This window comes from Grammomys surdaster, unplaced genomic scaffold (genome assembly GCF_004785775.1).
Source record: "Grammomys surdaster isolate TR1022 unplaced genomic scaffold, NIH_TR_1.0 125950, whole genome shotgun sequence".
Taxonomy (NCBI): Eukaryota; Metazoa; Chordata; class Mammalia; order Rodentia; family Muridae; genus Grammomys; species Grammomys surdaster.
This window is the reverse complement of record NW_021620771.1, coordinates 3,995,970-4,014,729: the sequence shown is the minus strand read 5'-3', so window position 1 is coordinate 4,014,729 and position 18,760 is coordinate 3,995,970. Positions and strand designations below refer to the sequence as shown.

The 18,760-nt window shown below is 37.8% G+C and overlaps 1 protein-coding gene across 11 annotated transcripts in view; it reads left to right on the top strand.

Moving 5' to 3' along the window:
• Nucleotides 1-18,760, top strand: part of Pparg (peroxisome proliferator activated receptor gamma) — a 126,623-nt gene that overhangs the window by 19,161 nt on the left and 88,702 nt on the right. For 7 of the 11 annotated variants that reach the window (XM_028753494.1, XM_028753487.1, XM_028753491.1 and 4 more), the window contains one exon: nt 3,281-3,347. The exons of the other annotated variants lie outside the window; for them this stretch is intronic. The gene's annotated coding sequence lies outside the window, so the exon portion shown is untranslated. The remainder of the gene's footprint in view (nt 1-3,280; nt 3,348-18,760) is intronic. 11 annotated transcript variants of the gene reach the window in all.

The following is an 18,760-nucleotide window of genomic DNA, read 5'->3' as shown; positions in this document are numbered from 1 at the left end:
CTTCATGTCAGGAGAGCTAATTAAGCATCTTTGTAGCACACCAATGGAAAACAGAAATCAAGAAGTCTAATGAAGCAGCTGGTAACTGGTTTCGGTAGAAAGATGTATGTCATCACTCCAGTACAATGTACAGAGGAACAGAAAAATGGCAAGTGATGAGTCCAGTGTTCAGTAAAGTTGCTGTTGATGATGTTATTTAATTGTAAAGCTTGCAGAGCATTTACATCTTAATGTCTTTTATAAATCTCTAATACACACTATACATACACACATTTATTTTCTAGTGAAACCTTTAACTGTTGGAAAAGGAACTGGCTATTTATAGTCTATACCTCAGGAAATGCACTCTCATATTTCACAATTAGGACCATATTAGTTGAAAGTTTGAGTAGTAAACTTTCTTAGTTTTTAAAAGAAATGTCAAGGTCCTTGAGCACACTAGGCAAGTATTGTACCACTGAGCTACACCCCCAGCACAAAGGTAGAACTACATAGAGTACTGGTTTTGAATGTTTCGAAATAATCACATGGCTTGTTTTAAATTTTTTTCTAATGCTATTATATGTATTTTTGGTATTAAATTGCCTTTGCTTTTCTGAGATAAATTCAATTTCATCACAGTAGTTTATTTTTCAAGCATATGATTGAATTAGTTTTACTTATAGTTTTAATTTGATATTAATAAATAGGACTGACATTTTTCAGTGTGTGTGTGTGCGTGTGTATGTATGTGTGTGTGTGTGTCACATGCACATAGTAAAGGTTAGAGGACAACTTGTGGAACCTGGTTCTCTCCTTTCACCAGGGGTTCTGATGGCTCTGATGGCACAGGCCATCAGGCTTGCCAGAAAGCTCTCTTGCCCATTCAGCCATTTCAATAGCCTCCCCTTTTTAAAATGTTTTCTTTTGTGGAAGAGGGAAAAGGGTCAAAATTTTGTATCAATATTATGGTACTTAAATAATTAATTTGGTCATAGTATTTTTTATAAGACATCTCTTTCTGCAGCATTTTAAAAGAACACATAAAATTACCTTTTGGGAGAGGTTTTGTTTTGTTCAGCAATGATGGACATTGAACCCAAGGTCTTGTTGGTGACAGGCAACTGGTCTACCACTGAATCATACCTGCAATCCTTTGGGGATATAGTTCTTGGATAAGTTCTCAATGATTTCCTTTTTTACACCAACCCCCTATCTCTTGGGTCAATTTTTACTATTTGTTCCATTTCAGGCAAATTAATCTGGATAAATTGTTCTTAGTCTGCATTAATATCTACTATGATGTGTAGAAAATCCTATTTCAGAACTTCTTATGTGAAGTAGTTGAATAAGTATGTAAAAATAGTCTGGCCTACTACGAGCTTTGTGAAACAATGGTCCATTTCTTCACATCCTAAGTTTCTGGGTTTTAGGGATTGTAAATGGATTGACCATCCAATGAACATAAAGTGAACATAGAATGTGAGGAGCTAGATACACTGTCCTCAGATTGTCTCTGTCCTGAAACAACCTGTGTCTGTAGACTATGCCTTGAAGACAGAACAGTCTGAATGAATCCAGAGAGTAGGATAGAGTATGGGTGATGCTTGCAATACTGCACACCTCCAGAGATAGTATTAGCTGGCCTTATTTTCTGTTTGATCTAACTCTTGGGGTCCCAAGTCTTGAATAGATAGCAGTTTTCATATTTTTGTGTATTTAAGAGAGAAAAAGAACATGAAATTGGAAGGGAGAAAGTAAAGGATCTGGGAGGATCTGGAAGATAGGAAAGAATATGATCAAAATATATATATGAACATTTTTTAAAATTACAAATAAATTAAAATTACTTTCTTTTTGCCTAATTCGTAATAAAATCATGTATATTTATGGAGGAAGGAGCAGGAACATGTGTCAAGTAAATTAGTATTGCTTAATTTTAACCTAGGAACTTTAAATTTTTTGAGGTAGTGATTTTATTAATTAATTTATTGATTGATATTTTTCTTTTGTTTTCATACTTCTGAATCTTTTTCTATCTTAAATGCTTTTTTAAAAGTCATAGTGGTGATCTCTTAAAGTAGTTTCCCATGTGTTAAACATGTAGGATGTAGTAACCAGTTTGGTCGTGGATGCTGCTTTCACTGTTGACTAGCAACTTTGAATGCTTATGCAAATCTTTATGATGGAGGTCAGCAGTCACTGCCAAAGAACCAAAGCATGCAGGCAGAAAGTGCTGACAAATTAGCTCTTCCTGCAGAGACTGTCCCAATCTGAGAACAGAACTGCAGTCTTGAGATGTCAATAAAACTCCCATTTCCAAGCAACAGTACTGCACAGTGATGGGGGATACCAACAAGCAAAGCTCATGGGCTGTAGCTCATGTTCTTCCCTGTTAGAAATAACAGAATGGAAAAATTGTTCATTTTCATAATGTAACATTTTACACCACGCACCATGTAGCAGTTTCTGTCAATTTCAAGAAGTCAAAAGAGAGAATGTTGGAGTTTTGTGTGTGTCAGACTGTGCAGAATGTTGGGTCTGCATGCCAGGACTCTCTGGCCCTCCTGATAAAGGCTTTTGGCACCGGATGCTGTTTTGTCTTTACAGAATGTCCTATTCTGGGCTCCCTGAGCCCTTTTAAGAGACAAGGATGTGAATCATTATTTAGACAATCTGCTCCCTGAACCTTCCTCTGAAAAGTCTGCTTAGTCTGTTGTGTGCTGCATCTCCCATGCCCAAACAGGCTGGGTGCTCTACTGTATGTTAGACTTCCCCAGTATGTAGCTTCCAGATGAATTCAAATTTCAGTAAACATCAGCTTTACAATGTATAACTCTCATCAAACTTGCATTAGACACCCTCCAACTGTATATGGACAGCAGGCCTTCTGATGTGTAAGCCAAACCCAGAGCTCTCAGCTCCCTATCTTTTGAGATTGCTAATCCCTTTAAAGATCTAAGTTTTCCGAAATCTGGATGGTAATATAGTTAGTATTAACTTGATATTAAAATGGGTGTAATAAGAGAATTTTGCATCATATCAGTGACCTTTCTGGTAAAACAAGAGAAGTGGATCAAACTCCTGTCTCTTTTATTAAACCATTCTGAGGAGAGTTTTGGGTACTGCATGATCCATGATGAGTCATTTAATGGTGTGTTGGTTATTTCTAGAGAATATAAAGTTTTATATGGTCAGGATGAAAATTAATGTGTATATTTGTATTTTGGCAGACTGGGATGTCTGAGGATTTAGAATATCAACAAATTTTCAAAGTATTTTTTTCTTTTTAATTATTCAGATTTAAAAGAACCTGTGAATCACTGATATCCAAAGACATTTTTTAAAACAAGGACCACCCTTTACTGGTATGTACATCAGAATAAATTATATTAATATAATTAATAAGTTATATTAAAATTGTATTTTAATTTTTTATTTTTATTTTTTTGCTACCTCAACACTTTCTCCTATGTAATTTGCCAGTTAATTGGGGTTCATAATAACATACTTGTCTAAGACAAAACAAAGATAGGAAAATGGCCTAGTAGTTGCACTATAACACAAATCTTTAAAAATAACCCCCTAGCCTCTTATTTTCATACTCAAGTGCACTTGAAGTGTATTATTTCAGAATCTTATACTTATGATTGAAGTTAGACAAATATATCTTGTCTGGTCCTCATAGGCTATACAATTCTAATTTCTGGTTAGACAGAATTAGGTTCAAATACCAAACATGTTCTTTTCAAGGAGAATTGTTGATACCTACATGATAGTAGTTCCTTCTTGTGACTGACTAGCATGGAGTATGGCTTCAGGGCCCATGGATAAAATTATATGAAATCCATCATCTCTTAGATCCTGATCCTACTGTGCTGAGGCAGTTTTCAGTCCCTACGTGTGTCTTTTTGCCAGCAGACATTAGTTACTCTGAAGCTGTATGTAGTTTTAGGACTATTGATTATAGTCAACAAGGAAGGTCACAGTGTGGCTCATGGTTTTGAAACCTGCAGATGCATTAAAAAAAACTGTCAGATAAATACATTCACAAATAAATGCAGACTGCATTTGTATGTGTGTCAGCGCATGTTCTTAGATCTGTCTTCTGAGAAGACCTAGATAAGAGCCTCTCCAATAGCAAACCAAACTGTGGTGTTCAAATGCCATTTTCTCTCAAAAGAAAATGGAGCTCTTTGTAGAGGAGGTTGATGGCAAAGCTGAGACAGTAGTAGTTCAGCATAAGCTTGGAGGCCCATGTGGTGCCAGAAGCCAGGCAGGGTTTGCTCCAGAAGAGTCAGAAAGTGGAAAAGAGAGCCCAGCAGCCAACACTGAGACAATTTGAGCAATAAAAACACTAACTGTGGGACTGCATTATGACTCCTCCAGTGAAATATATGTAAGAGTCCTGATGGGTGTGAATAATTACAGAGGAAATGAATAAATGAGGGGAGGAGGAGGGAATGATGACTCTTCTTTACAGAAGAACTTAGGAAGGAGTGAAGGCAAGAGGAAATTGTCAGAGAACCACACCAACTGTTGCTGAAGGCTGGATCCACCAGTGAGCACTGACCTTAGTGGGTGGAAAGAATGGAAGAAAAAACAGGATATTTGCACAGCTTCCAAGTATTTCCACAACGTGTGTTAATTACAAATGGGAATGAAGGGACTTACAATGCAGTCCTGGCAAATACCAACCGTAGCCAAGCTGCCAAGGTCCGTATCAACAGTAGTAAGACTCACTGAGCTGACTGTCCTGTGAGGTGTCCTGAGAGGGACACAGGGAAATATTTGGTATTCTTCCCTAAACTCCATGACCTCGACTAAATCATGAGGATGCATTAGGTGTACCCTGACTAGAGATAGCTTAAAATTACCTGAGCAACATGCTTCAACAGCCCCAGAAGCATAAAAGACAAGCAGAGTTGGGAACCATCACCCACCTAAAGGAAGGCAAAGGGACTTGGCAGGTGAATGTGGTGGACCCTGGAGCTGAAGAGGGACTAATACTAGTGGGAAAACTGGAGAACTCCAAATACAGGGGAGAATATTATTGTGTCAGTATATTATTTTTGATAATTGTGCTAGGGTTTGAATATGTGAACCATGGGGAAAGATGCACAAGATAGAGATCTGTTGTGTTTTTGTATTTTATATAAGCCTTAAGTTAAATCATTTCCCAGCTATATACTGTTTCGGTTATGGTTTCATTTATTATTTATTTAATTTATCATAGTTTTGGGAATTGAACTCAAGGCCTTGTAAATTCTAGGTGAGCATTCTACCACTGTTACATCCCTAGCCATTAAATATGAAGCTTTAAAAAGTCACATGGAAATCACCAAATAATTGCTCCCCTTGGTTTTCACTGATTTATAAGAATAGAGTTTCTGCTGGTGATTCATAAACAAGCCAGAGGTGTGAAACAGGTCCATTACCTTTCCCTAGAGTGGCTGGTTGTTATTTATGCTAGGGGCTAACCCCAGCTAAATGCAAGCTGAGCAGCTTCCCCCCATTGAGATGCAACCCTACCCCTTTAATCCCTTTCTCTACAAACCTATCTCTGTTCAATCTACTTTAGGTAGCAGCCAGTGACTTGCAACCTCTTAGAAAACCCTGAAAACTCCACAGGAGTATATAGGACAGCCAAGTGCTAGAATATCTACCTAGGAAGTATATGTGTTACTCAGCACTTGTAGCTGCGGTAGGGAGGGAAGAGATCCCAACTTCACACATCTGTACTTTTCTGGGAACTCACTTTTAGCAAATTGTTTGATGCAGCTAGAGGCAGAATAGAATTCGAATGTTCAAACATAAATTGCACAGTTTTTGTGTTTTGCTGTTGTTGTTTGTTTGTTTGTTTATCTCATCCATCTGCTCTTGGATTACCAATCTTTATTACCTAGAATCTTATATTTGAACATCGAGATGGGGAAAGACTACTTGACATCAGTCAGGGTGTCAGGGAGTGCAGTGAGTACAAGTAACACTAAGACACCTTAGCTGCTTAAAGGAAGTCGATAGCAGCATTAAGTTTGCTTTCAAAATTGTTTTACCTTAGAAAAGCTCAAAGCGACTTAAAACAGAGACCAAACCCTTCAAAATGAGGCAAATGCGCAGTTTGGCGTCAGGAGTGGTCTAAATTCAGTTATTTGGCATGAGAATTAAACACTAAGTATTTGGAATTTGACCCTGGATTTTTTTTAACTTGCTTGCATGTTTAATCAACTTAGTAAAAGTCAGTTAATGGTTTAGGTGGGAGGAAGGATAGCAGATGTACCTAAAGCAGTTACATTCATAGAAAGTGGCGTGAGGACTACTGAGACTGAGGCCAGGAGTCAGGCAGAACAGTGAAACAGGAACAGTTTGAATTTTGCAAGCTGAAAAAGTTCTGGTGACCTGCTCACCACTTAACACCACTGAACTGACATTTCAAAGTGACTTAAAACAAGTAAAAATAGTTAAAATGGTAAATGTATGTATTGTTACCATAATAGAAAAAGGAAATTATAGTTATCTTCAGTAGTCACATTCCATTTCTTTGCTATGGTGACTTTACCCTTGGGAAGGTTTTGTTTTTAAACCTAGGGATGTTTTTCTGAACATAATTTGCTAATTGACAGTTTAAATGGCCCCTGTGCCATAAACTGTGAAGTTCAAAGAAAAACCAAATGAGTTGCTTGTGGGTTAATTTACAACTAAGGCGGACAAATCTAAACAAAGAAGAAAAGCCCCTGTAAGAAATATGTTAACTGATGGTAAGGGAGAAAAGAGTGTCAATTAAAGACATCTGAACTTGTTTGGTCCCAGGAGATTTATGACAGCCATTCAACTATAGTTATACTGGGTAGAGCAGACTACAATTCTGTAAATTGCAAATAAGACATAGCAATCTTCATAGGTTTCTTTATGCAGTATAGGCAGTACTGAGGCTTGTCTCCGTACAAGCTCTGCCTACCTCACCTGTCGTGCCTGAATTCAGAGCCTCAGGGTTGAAATACAGATCATACAGGGCATTGAAACCTTAAGAGTGGACAATTGATATGTTCACAACAGTATGCAAAGCTAAAACAAATTATTTTGGATTTTAGCTAATGGGTTTGTTTTGTTTTACTTTTTCCTTCTTTTTCTTAATTTGATTGTGCTTAGTGATTAGACCCGGGGCTTTCCAGACTCTTATGTCTACGCAAGAACTGCAGTAAAGACTTACAGACTTTTCTTTTCTCATTTGTATTTTTTAAGACTCATTTTTATTCACTTTAATTATACATAGGCGTGCATGTGGAAACCAGAGTTGTTGGAACCCCTGGAACAGGAGTTACAGACAATTGTGAACTGCCTGGGTGCTGGGATCTGAACTTGGGTGTTCTGGAAGAGAGCAGTTCATACCATTGACCATACCTCTAGCCCTTTTTGGTTCTGTGAGACTACTCTATTTAAGTCTAAAGCTTACTATATAGTTCAAGCTGTCTTTACACTTGTGACAATCTCCTTGCCTCACCTCCAAAGTGCTGAGATTTCAGGCCTGTGTACCACACCCCCATCTATCTATCTATCTATCTATCTATCTATCTATCTATCTACCTACTTCCCCCATCAAGTGTCATCATAAGGTTTTCAAACACAAATACATTGTACCTCTATCACATTCACTTGTCTCCTTTGTTCCTCTTATCACTTCCTTCTAAAACACTTTTATTTTTAAAAGGCATATGAAAATATGTTTAAAATAAACTACCACAATCACACAAAAACTTTTCTCCCATAGTTTTTCTAGTTCTTGTAAGGTATCTGTTCTCCCTCTTACAGGTCACACTTGACTCATCCTACTCTGTTGCTCAAATGTTTACATTTTCTCTAGTCTCTGCCTGACTTTCAGTGTATTGTCATGGTAACAAGACTCTCCATTATAGTGACTGTAGTGACATTACCTAATTTACTAAGCCAGGTTTTAGATACTGTCCAGTTTGTTTGTGTGTTTGTTTTGATTTTATTTTTTGATGATATAACTGCTTATGCTATTATATGTCATATATGTTCTGGCACCTATTTATTTAATTTTCAAGGTTGTCTTTTCAGTTAAGAGAAATTTGTTAGTGGAGGTGCTTGGGTAATTATATTGTTCTTGCTTCATTAGGGTACTCTAGTAACAAATGAACAAAAAAGTTCAAATGACTTCCCTTTTCTTTGTTCTCCACCTTGCAAACACTAGGATTACAGGCCTATGTGTCACCATAACCAGCTTGTGTAAGTGAATTAGCATTTACCTGTGTAACTTGTGATTATGTGGTAGTGGAGGATGTGAGGAGTACAGAGTTTACCAGGTATTTAGGAATAATATAACACAAGTGATTTTGTTGTTCTTATTGTTTTTCTTTAAAAAAAAAAACAGGCTTGGGGATGCTGCAAAAGTGGTAGAATGGTGCATTGTCCTAGTATGGACTGGGGCCCCATCCTTACAGTCGAACAAACAAATGAACCCTACCAACCAGTAAAACCAACAATCTACTTTATAGCAAAGATCATTTCCTGAAGCTATACAAGCTTAAATAAGTTATAGCACTGCTGTATGTGCTGATGACTAAATCCATGTACTGCGGACTAAGAGGAAGGAATAACAGCTTCTGAAAATGTAGGTCTAACAAAGTAGAACACAACTCAACTTTGAAATAATATTTATTTAATGAAGCATGATAATACAAGTCTGTAATCCCAGCACTCAGGCTGAGATATTAAGATCTCAAGTTCAAGGCCAGTTTGAGCTACATAGGGAGATCATGTCTCAAAAATATTTTTTTGTCAAATAAAAAATTATTATTGGGGACTAGAGAGATTGCTCAGTGGTTAAGAGTTCAATTCCTAGCACCCACATTGAGCCTCACATAGTCTCCAACTCCAGTTCCAGGGGGTCCAATGCCTTCTCTGGCTTTACTGGGACATACACTATACAAATATATACATACAGGTAAAACACTCATACACATAAAAAAATAAATCCTTAAAAAATACTATTAACTATTTTAAGGGGGTAAGGATCCTGGTACCTTAAAGAAGCAACTATTTTAAATTTATGATTTTAATATTTGGAAGAATAATTTTAGGTTTAAGAAAACATATGAGGAAATTTTAAGACAAAAACACTTATAGTTAAAAATGTATTAAAATGAACACAAAATATTAGATTATAGATGAAATCCCTTTTTATGGTTAACTCTTTTAGGGGTTAAGTCCCTTCACTATCCTCTGTCCCCTATTTTATTTATCATTAAAAAATAAAAATGAATGTGTATGTGTGTGCATGCCCGTGAGCACCTGTCCTTTGGTTCCTGCCAATCATTTGTATGTTGCAAATAGCGTATATAAATGACACACAGTTGTCTGTAAGAGCTACTATTATTCCATGGGACTAAGGGGAAACAGCAGTGATATCTTTCATTTTATTTTAGTTTTTTTTTCTTTTAAGTTTATGATTCCTTGTTCTCTAGTTCTTATGATCTGAAATCATTTAGATTATTTGATGTTTTTAACCTTTTATATTCTTTGGCAGAACATAGGAAATTAAGTGACGTAAACATCTTTAATAAACTCTAAAAGTCACAAGACTCAGTAGCCAGGACAAGAAACAATCAGGAATAAATTACAGGGAAATGCCATAATGGCATGAGTCTTGTTTTCTTTTGTTAGCAAGCCACATGGCTTTTTCCTTTCAAACCAAGAGCATGTAGCATGGGCTCCTTTTAAGATTTCATTTTCATCTGCATCACAGAAATATAGATTTCCCTGAGTTTACTCACTATAATTTGTGATTGCTTATCTGCGAAGGAAGTACAACAGCTCCCACTGGGGAAATACCATGTTAACTCGATCCTAAAATAAGAAATCTAAGGGAAAGGTCACATCCTAATAACTTGTGCAAATCTAAATTCCCATGGAGCTTTGAAATCATTTTGTGTGAGTCGAGTATTAACAATGTGTTATTGAATTTCTTCCAGAGAGCATGGTAAAAACGAAGCACTTCTATATCCAGAAGTGACTGCTGAGGTTTAAATTTAATTGTAAAGATCAGTTTTGCTAGTTTTCTACAATAAATATCCAGAGAAATTTAGCATGACTAATAAACCACAAGGTCTGTTTTGGTTACTTTCACTGGAACTATAAGGATTGTTGCCGAGTAGTAGTGTAGTTGCATGCAGTGAGAATGCCCTTCCTCCTACTGTGGATATACCTCATACTCAGCTTTTTTTTTTACTAACTGACCTCTAGAACCTACTATATAATTCCAGAAAAATGCACTGTCTGAGGAGTCAACAACTATGGTCTCTTCAGAAAAGTGGCTAGTCCTCAAAGGCTTCAGGCCTCAGTTTCTTTATCTGTTGAATAGGAAGGTGTTTATTTAGAGACTCAGTAAGGACAAATTTATGGAAAACTTAGAAACTGTAGCTAGATTGTTCTTAGAGTATTACCATAATCTTTTACTCCCACACCCAAAGAAATAAGTCAATTCACTCTATACTGTTCACACCATAGTCTCCTACAAGTCTTTCCCTACCGATAAGTCTAGGTCATTCCTGAAAATGGTAGGATTTTCATGAAAGTTAACACATTATCCCAAGTTCAGAGAAATTTTGTTTACAACAAGGACTATTTTCTAAAACATACTTTTTTGTGAAGATATGTTGTTAGAAAAATGTCTTAGAAATTTCTTTATTTATTTGGAGGAAGGTGCATTATTATTTTTGAGTCTCTCCTTAATTATTACAAATTAAAGCAAAGCACAGTGTGTGCCTTTTGTCTCCTTTTGGTTTTGTGGGCTTTGTCTTTTAAAATACTGTTATCTATTTCTTTCATAGTGACAGTGGACTTGCAATAATTTAAGATTTATAGGGTTATATCTGAGTGGCTTGCCTTTTGGGACTCAGTCTGTGGCAAAAGCAAGATATTCTTTAAGATTATTTATATATATCTGCATTTGACTTTCAACCTTTGACCTCAGTAAAATACTATCACATAATAAGAAATACACACAGTTTATTTAGGGACTTGTTATATATGTGTTGTTCAATGTTAGAATCCATGCTTAGCACACATGAAGTCTAGTCCCTAAGCTCTAAAAAACAAAATAAAACTAACCTCCTTATTTGCTTAACTGTTTATCTGTATGGCAGGAGTTCAAAGAATTCTTGAAACTCTTCAGTATCTCTTTAATAATCATTACCCAGGAAAAAATATTAACTTCATCCTTCACGCTAACTATTGTTACACACCAACATGAAAAGCAAGGAGATGTAGGAGGCCTGTCTTATCACCGTACTGTACATTACCAAAGTAAAATGCCTTGTGCTCACAGAGGACAGCCACTCCTTTACTAATGAGAGTCCCTAAGCCTGACAGAGCACTCAGCCCTGCAGATTCACATCTTGCTAAAGAACAACCGGCCTGGGAGAGTGGGGAGTTGCCTTTCACCCGATTGACTGCAAATATATCCCCAAATGAACAGTCAGTTCATCATCTCGTTTCATCTTTGCTACGGAGTCACCTTCTGTGCCTCTCTAAATCTCCAAGCTGATGTTCTGTCCCCATCAAAGGGAGTGTCATAAACATTGTGGCCAACTTCTTCATCCACCGTGGTGTGATTACCTCCAATCATTCTGACATCAGACTTTCAACAGCATCAAGTTCTTGACTGAACTGGACCGACTATATCCTGTCATTGCTGGTATAAGAGTTAGTTTTTCTATAGTACACATCTTAAGAACACAGACTATCTAGTACTTAACACATTTCCTAGTAAATATTCTAGTTACAAAATTATAATGCAACTAAAATTAGATTATTCAAACATTTTTGTTTCTAATAAATATAGTATTATTAGCAATCTTCATTGAGAATTGTGTGTGTCTGTTTGTGTCTGTGTGTGTGTGTGTGTGTGTGTATGTAGGATGAATGAGAAAGTCAGAGGTCAACCTCAGGAACCATTCATTTTTGCTGTTGTTAATTTTTACTTATAATTGTGAGTATATCCATGAAAAGGAGGTCACCCATGAAGGTCAGAGGGCAGTTTTGAGCAGTTGGTTCTCTCCATCTACCTTTATGTGGTTCTGGAGCTTAGACAGGTCGCCAGGCTTGTGGGGTGAGTATCTTTACCCACTGAGCCCTCTCACCATGGGCACCTTGTTTTTGAGACAAGATCTTTTATTGGCCTGGGACTCACTAAATAGGGTAAACTGTCCATCCAGTGAGCCCCAGGGATCGTCCTATGTCTACCGCTCCAGTGCTGGGAGTATAGGCATACACCATCACACTCTGCCTTTTTATGTTGGTGCTAGGAATCCCAACTCAGGTCTTCATGGTTAAGGTGGCAAGCACTTTAACAACTGAACCATCTTGCCAGCCCTTAGAATTATTGCATGCTTTAGAACTGCAATAGTTTTTAAAATTCTGTGATTGACCATCACTAATCTGAAAATCTGAGAGCTATATAATAACACAAATAGAAAATGCCACATCTAACCTCATGTGACAGGTTGCTGTTAAAAGACAGGTATACCACAGACACTGTATAAAACTACCTCCAGACTGTGGATCTAGAGGTGCATGAGGTGTAAATGAACTTTGAACATAGTCTTGAGTCTGTCATCCACGATATCTTAGCATATAAATGCAATATTAAAAAATTTGAACTTCAAAACACTCCTGTTGGATAAGAGATATTTATCTTATATTTAATCTGTGATTATTTTATTTTTTATTTTATTTTATTTTATTTTATTTTATTTTATTTTATTTTATTTTATTTTCAGCAAGGTCTTATTATGTTGTCTTAACTAGCATGGAACTTACCAAGTAGACCAGGCTGGCCTCAAACTCACCTCTCTACCTCTCTGCCTCTCTGCCTCTCTGCCTCTCTGTCTGCCTCTCTGCCTCTCTGCCTCTCTCTCCTCTGCCTCTCTCTCCTCTGCCTCTCTCTCTGCCTCTCTCTCTGTCTCTCTCTCTGCCTCTCTCTCTGCCTCTCTGCCTCTGCCTCTGGAATGCTGAACTTAAAGGCATGTGCCACCACACCTGGCCCAACAAACTGCAGGTTTCTACTCTTTGTGACATTTTGTTGTTGCAAATACTGAAAATAAGTCTACAAAAAGCGCATACAGGTACTTTATCAGTGTTTTTCAGTCTCTATAATTAAGGGAAAGGGACAGTCAACTCACAGACCAATTCTGACCTCCTCAGCTTTCTATAGCAAGGCTTCTAATCTAGAATCAGATTTGTTGTTTCTAGTTAGATTGTTGTTGTTGTTGTTGTTATTGTTGTTGTTGTTCCTATTTGCCCCCTGGACTTCTTTTACATATCCACCACTGTGCTAGACAGAATGGCATTATGATATATTCCTGGCTCACAGTTTTATTTCAGAGACAGTCCCTAGAAAGAAAGAGAATTAAGCAATAGAGCTTGGTGTGTGATTGGGGGAAAGTGTGGTAGAAATCCATAGGAGAAAGCATACATGCAGAGCCAAGATGTTCAGCATCTGCTGCCTGGGCTTGTTAACCATGAACCCTTCAAGACAGATGTGAATACACAGTATGGAAGAAGTCAAATGCTTCAATGTTAAGGTAAGAGTTCTAAGGTATCAGTATACCCAGAGGGAAGGATTTGAACTTGATCCAGGATTCAGTAGGGAGCATCAAGGCTTGGGGTAGGGGAGTGACAGGATCATAGCTGGGACCAGTGAAGGTATCTCAATATTAGTGACACAGTGTGGTGATTGAATACACAGAAAGAGAATGAGAAATGTTGAAATGACTTTAAAAAAAAAAAAGACAAGATCTCACTATGTGGCTCTGGGTGGCCTAGAATTCAACATGTAGACCAGGCTAGCTTTGAACTCACAGAGATTTGCCTGCCTCTGCCACCTGAGTGCTGGGATTAAAGGTCATCATTAAAGCATCATGCTCTGTAACTTTTGATATATAGAGCTAGAGGTATGAAAAGAAATGGGAATACAGTTGTGTTTGAGGAGGAAGATGAGCTGCTTCTGGATTTGTTGAAATTGAAGTGAAGATGTAAACCGGGTGGTGGTGGCGCACACCTGTAATCCCAGCACTTGGGAGGCAGAGGCAGGCGGATTTCTGAGTTCAAGAGTTCAAGGCTAGCCTGGTCTACAGAGTGAGTTCCAGGACAGCCAGGGCTACACAGAGAAACTCTGTCTCGAAAAACCAAAAAAAAAAAAAAAAAAAAAAAAGAAGAAGAAGAAGAAGTGAAGATGTGATATATATGTGAAGATATAAGACTGACCTTCATCTTAAAAGTCAGAAGTAGACATGTCAGTTTACATGTCTTCAGTATCAGTTGAAGAAACCATTGACAATGAGCCCCTAAAAAACAACTCAGAAGCTAAGTGGAGCACACATACCTGTATTCTCAGCACTTAAGAGGATCAAGATCTGAGCTATTCAGGGAATTCCTAACCAGCCTGAGTTTACACAGTGGAACCTTGTCTCAGAGAAACTAAAAACAAAGAAGCAAACAGTTACTCAGTAAATTTCTGTATTTTGCTAACTGTGAAATGTTTTTTGAAAGCAAAAAAAAAATCAACATCGTCTACATTATACTTAGCATACACTATAGCATATGGTACTTAGCAGCTAATCAGTAAATATTCATTAGATGAATGAAAGCTGAACTACAAAGCAAAATGCCACCAACAACGAGGCTTTATGGTATTTTTCTTCTTTGCTTTCCTCTCAGTCCCTTTCTTGAAAATTTAGGGGCTTGTTAATCATGTCTCCATAGTTGCTTTGCATGACTAACTGGTTTTGCATGTTTTTAATGGAGTTTTTCATTTGGCTGATATGTTAACTTTTGTTAAAAGGGAACTAAACTCAGGAATTGACTGAATTTAATGGAAATTAAGTTTTCAAAAATGCCCTGTGTAGTAAGTTAAATGTCAATTTGATTCTTAGTATTTTCCACCTTTGGTTAATTTAAAATTTTCCAAGTATGATTTTATTATAAGAAGGGGCTATGCTTATATTGTCATAGAAAGATATTCTAAGAAAAAGGAAATCTATGTCTTAACAAACCTAGTGATGCTGGTTTAAGAAAAAACTAAAACCATAAGAAGACACCCCAAATTTAGTAATGCTTCCCACTAAACCCATAATTTGAGTTGTCCTCCAGCTAGCCAAGAGTTTCCAAGTATCACTATGATACCTTACACTTCCTATGGATTCTTACAACCCCACCCAAACCACAAATGTGGTGAACTGAACTGAAAAAAAAATTGGGCAATATAGTTTATTGCACTTATATTGAAAATATTTTGCCAATATGAACTGAGATCTAGAGGAAGTACATCTGAATTTACAGTGATACTGAATAACCTTTTCCAGACCACTCCAGCACCAAGCCAGCCTGTAGCTTCTATACTCCATACAGTGGGAAAGTTATGGCTACAATTGGAGGCCACTGATTCTTTCCTTTTTTTTTTTTTTTTATCAGAAATGAGAGGAGTCAAACATTTCACACTTAGCAGGCCAATTCCAGCCATCTGGTGGTTTCAAGACATCTTTGTCTCTTTTTCATTATGGAGTTTCAAGCTTGGCAGTTTATCTCTGAAATTCCCTTTCCCCCAGGTAGAAAGTTAGAATATTTGTTTATATAAAGAAAAATGCAGATTTTTATAAATGGCTCTTTGGTTCTTCGGTAGAAACTAAAACCCCAAGCAAGACAGCCAGGCAGCTACAAACTGAAGGCTCATTGGGAGCTGCTGAGAAGGCTGGTAGAGACAGCCAGCATGCAAAAGTGCTTGGTAATTGGTAATGGTGTGTTCCGTTTTAGATATTAGCTTCTTTACAACATGGACTATCACTTTATTTTAGAAGAGTGGCCTCTTTGCTGTGATATATACATAGAAATAACATTGGAAGAACTTACTTTGCAGTTTGAAGGGTGAAGTGAAAAAAAAAAAAACATACTGGCAGAAGAGGCAGAAACTCATTGTTTTAACCCAAGCTACATCTTCCTCCCTGGCCAGGGCATTTCATGGTTCATTTGCCTCCCACAGACAGAGAGCCATGATGACCTTCCGTGTTAGGAGTCTGTACACCTATAAATCAGCAATCTAAGTGGAATCTTGGCAGATGAGACTTTACTCAGGAAACCAGCATTTTGTTTATATTTAGATAATTTTAGCACATGGCCTCTGGGCACGTGGTAAGAACTCCAGCAAAAAGAAGTCTAAAGAACAGAATACTTGCTGTGAGTAGTCACCTCCACCCTTTTCCACTCAGTTTAGCCCCAAATAGCCTCAGAGGTACAAGAGAGAGAAGGAAAGTCCAGTAGCTAGAGATGTAAACTCTTAAGTGAGGAACCAGAACCCACAGAGAAAGAAGGCCAGCGTATTAGGAGTGTGGCTGGTGATTTTCCAGCCCTGTTGAAAGCAGCATCCCTTCTCCACAGCACGGAGATAATGGTGAATGTCTTGTGGTGTGGTTGACTTAGATGTGGACAAGTCCTTCAGACATACAGTCTTATCACAACTGAGGTGTCCATCCCAGATCAAAGTTTAAATTGGTGTCCTTTGTCATTAACCAACAAAGCAAGCAAACTGAGCTAAGACTGATAGCCAAGTAGAAAATAAAAGAACTGCTCTTGGAGTGTGCCAGTGAGGCAGTCCTGCTGTCACTTTTCCTTCCTTGGTTCTGAGTGTCATTCAGCCTCAACTGCCACCTTCCCTAGTGAGGGGTAAAAGAATACTCAGAGATCGGGATGTTCAGACTTGTAGTTTTACCTTGAGACCTTTAAGATTTACCTCTGAGGATGATTCATGATTTGGCTGGGCACAGAAGAAAGGTGTGAGCTGCTTTTGGGGGGATGAACTCACTCTGGGACCACTGACACTTAACCAGATCAGCAGGTGGCAGGTGGTTACTCAGTACTTACCCTGTGAGTTCTTCTGTTTGTGGTGCTGGATATGGACCAACATGTGCTAATATGCATGCTCTGCTCTGGAGCTGCACCTGACCTCACTGCTGAGTCCTAAGTACTCGATGACTCTTTTAGGCTAGGATTCACTCAGAGTTTAAATGGTCAGTCAGTAGACAAGCTATTCATCTCTCCTTTTATATTGCAGAAAAATATATTAAACAAAAAAATTACCATTTAACTAAACTCAGGAGCACTAATGATGTTCACAGTATTGCACAGCTGCCCCTTAGATCTACTTCTAAACCTTCTCTGTCGTGGAGACTAAGCTCTGTACCCCTCTTGTGCACCCCTATTGTCAGGTTATCTCTCTTCTGATTCCTGCCTTTTTAAAATTTGCCTATCCCAATTATTTCATATCAATAGGAATCCACTATATCTGTGGTTTTAGTTATGGTTTGTTTTCCTTGTCACAATGTCTTTAAGGTTCATTCATGTGTCATAGCAGGTATCAGTATGCCATTCCTTTTTGTGTCTGAATAATACTCTGGTTTGTATCACATTTTATTTATTCATATGTTGAGTGAACATTTGTGTTGTTTAACCTTTTCCTTACAAATTACACTGCAATAACTATTTATTTTCACATTTATGTTGGAGTTTCTGCTTTCATTCCTTTGAGATACTTAGGAGCAGAGCCACTCAATCACATGGTGAATTAATCCATTTTTAATTGATATAACAAAATAGAAAAGATTGAATACTTTGAAAAGAAAAGAGACTTTAGCTCTCAGCCCTAAAGACTTCAAAGCATAGTTCTGGCCTTGATAGGGCTCTGGAAATCCCTTAGAGAGTAATATCACAATATGAGGAGTTAAGGCAGGGGTTGAGGGGAGCAACAGGGGGCTGCACAGAAGCCTGGACAGGGCAAATCTTGCTTTTTGTGTAGCAACTCTCTGGGGAGAACTAGCCAGGGTCCCAGGAGAGGTGTCACAGGCACTTCTGAAGCTGTGCCCCACCATCTCCCACCTCTTAATAGTCCCACCACCATTTAATCACAACACTGGGGACCAGACTTCCTACCCATAAACCTTTTGAGAAACAAGCCATATCTAAATACTTACATATGGTGATTCCATGATGGTTTATTGTTTTACAACACGTTTGCCTTGAACTTGCTATCTTCCTGCCTCAGCCTTTCAATTGTACTTCACAGGCATGATTGTCTGATGTTACTTTTTCAAGAACTGCCAAGCTGATTCCCACTACCATGTCATCAATCTACATTCCAACCAGCAATATATTCAGATTCAAAGTTCCCATGTTCTTTATAATATAATAGTATAACAGCCATCTTGTCAGATGTGAAGTGCTATCTCATCATGGTTTTGCTTGTTGTTTTTTTTTTAATCTTATGATTCTTAAGAGTCTTCTCATATCATTGGTTGTTTACACATTTTTTTAAAAAAAATGTCCTTCAAGTCCTTTGCCCACTTTTTAATTGCTTTGTTTCCCCCTTGCTGTCTCTTGTTCTCCTTTCACCTTTAAGTTTGTTTTCTCTCATCCTTCTCCAGATGGTCAAACTCTCATGCCCTCTAAATGCAGGTAGATGTTTTCATCAGCCTCCACTGGCCAACACAATGAGAGAGCTGAGTGCTTTCATACTGTTGCCTAACAACATTACCCAAGAGGTCATTGCTCTTCAGATGCATTCCTTGGTGCAGTGGGATTGCTTGTGTTCTTTCTAAGATCTACCTTCACAAGCCCACATGTGGGTCTGATTCACTGGGAAGAAATCTGAAAGATAAACATCTATTTTTCTCAGAATGTTGAAACTTTATCTTAAAGATGCCATTGATGTCTT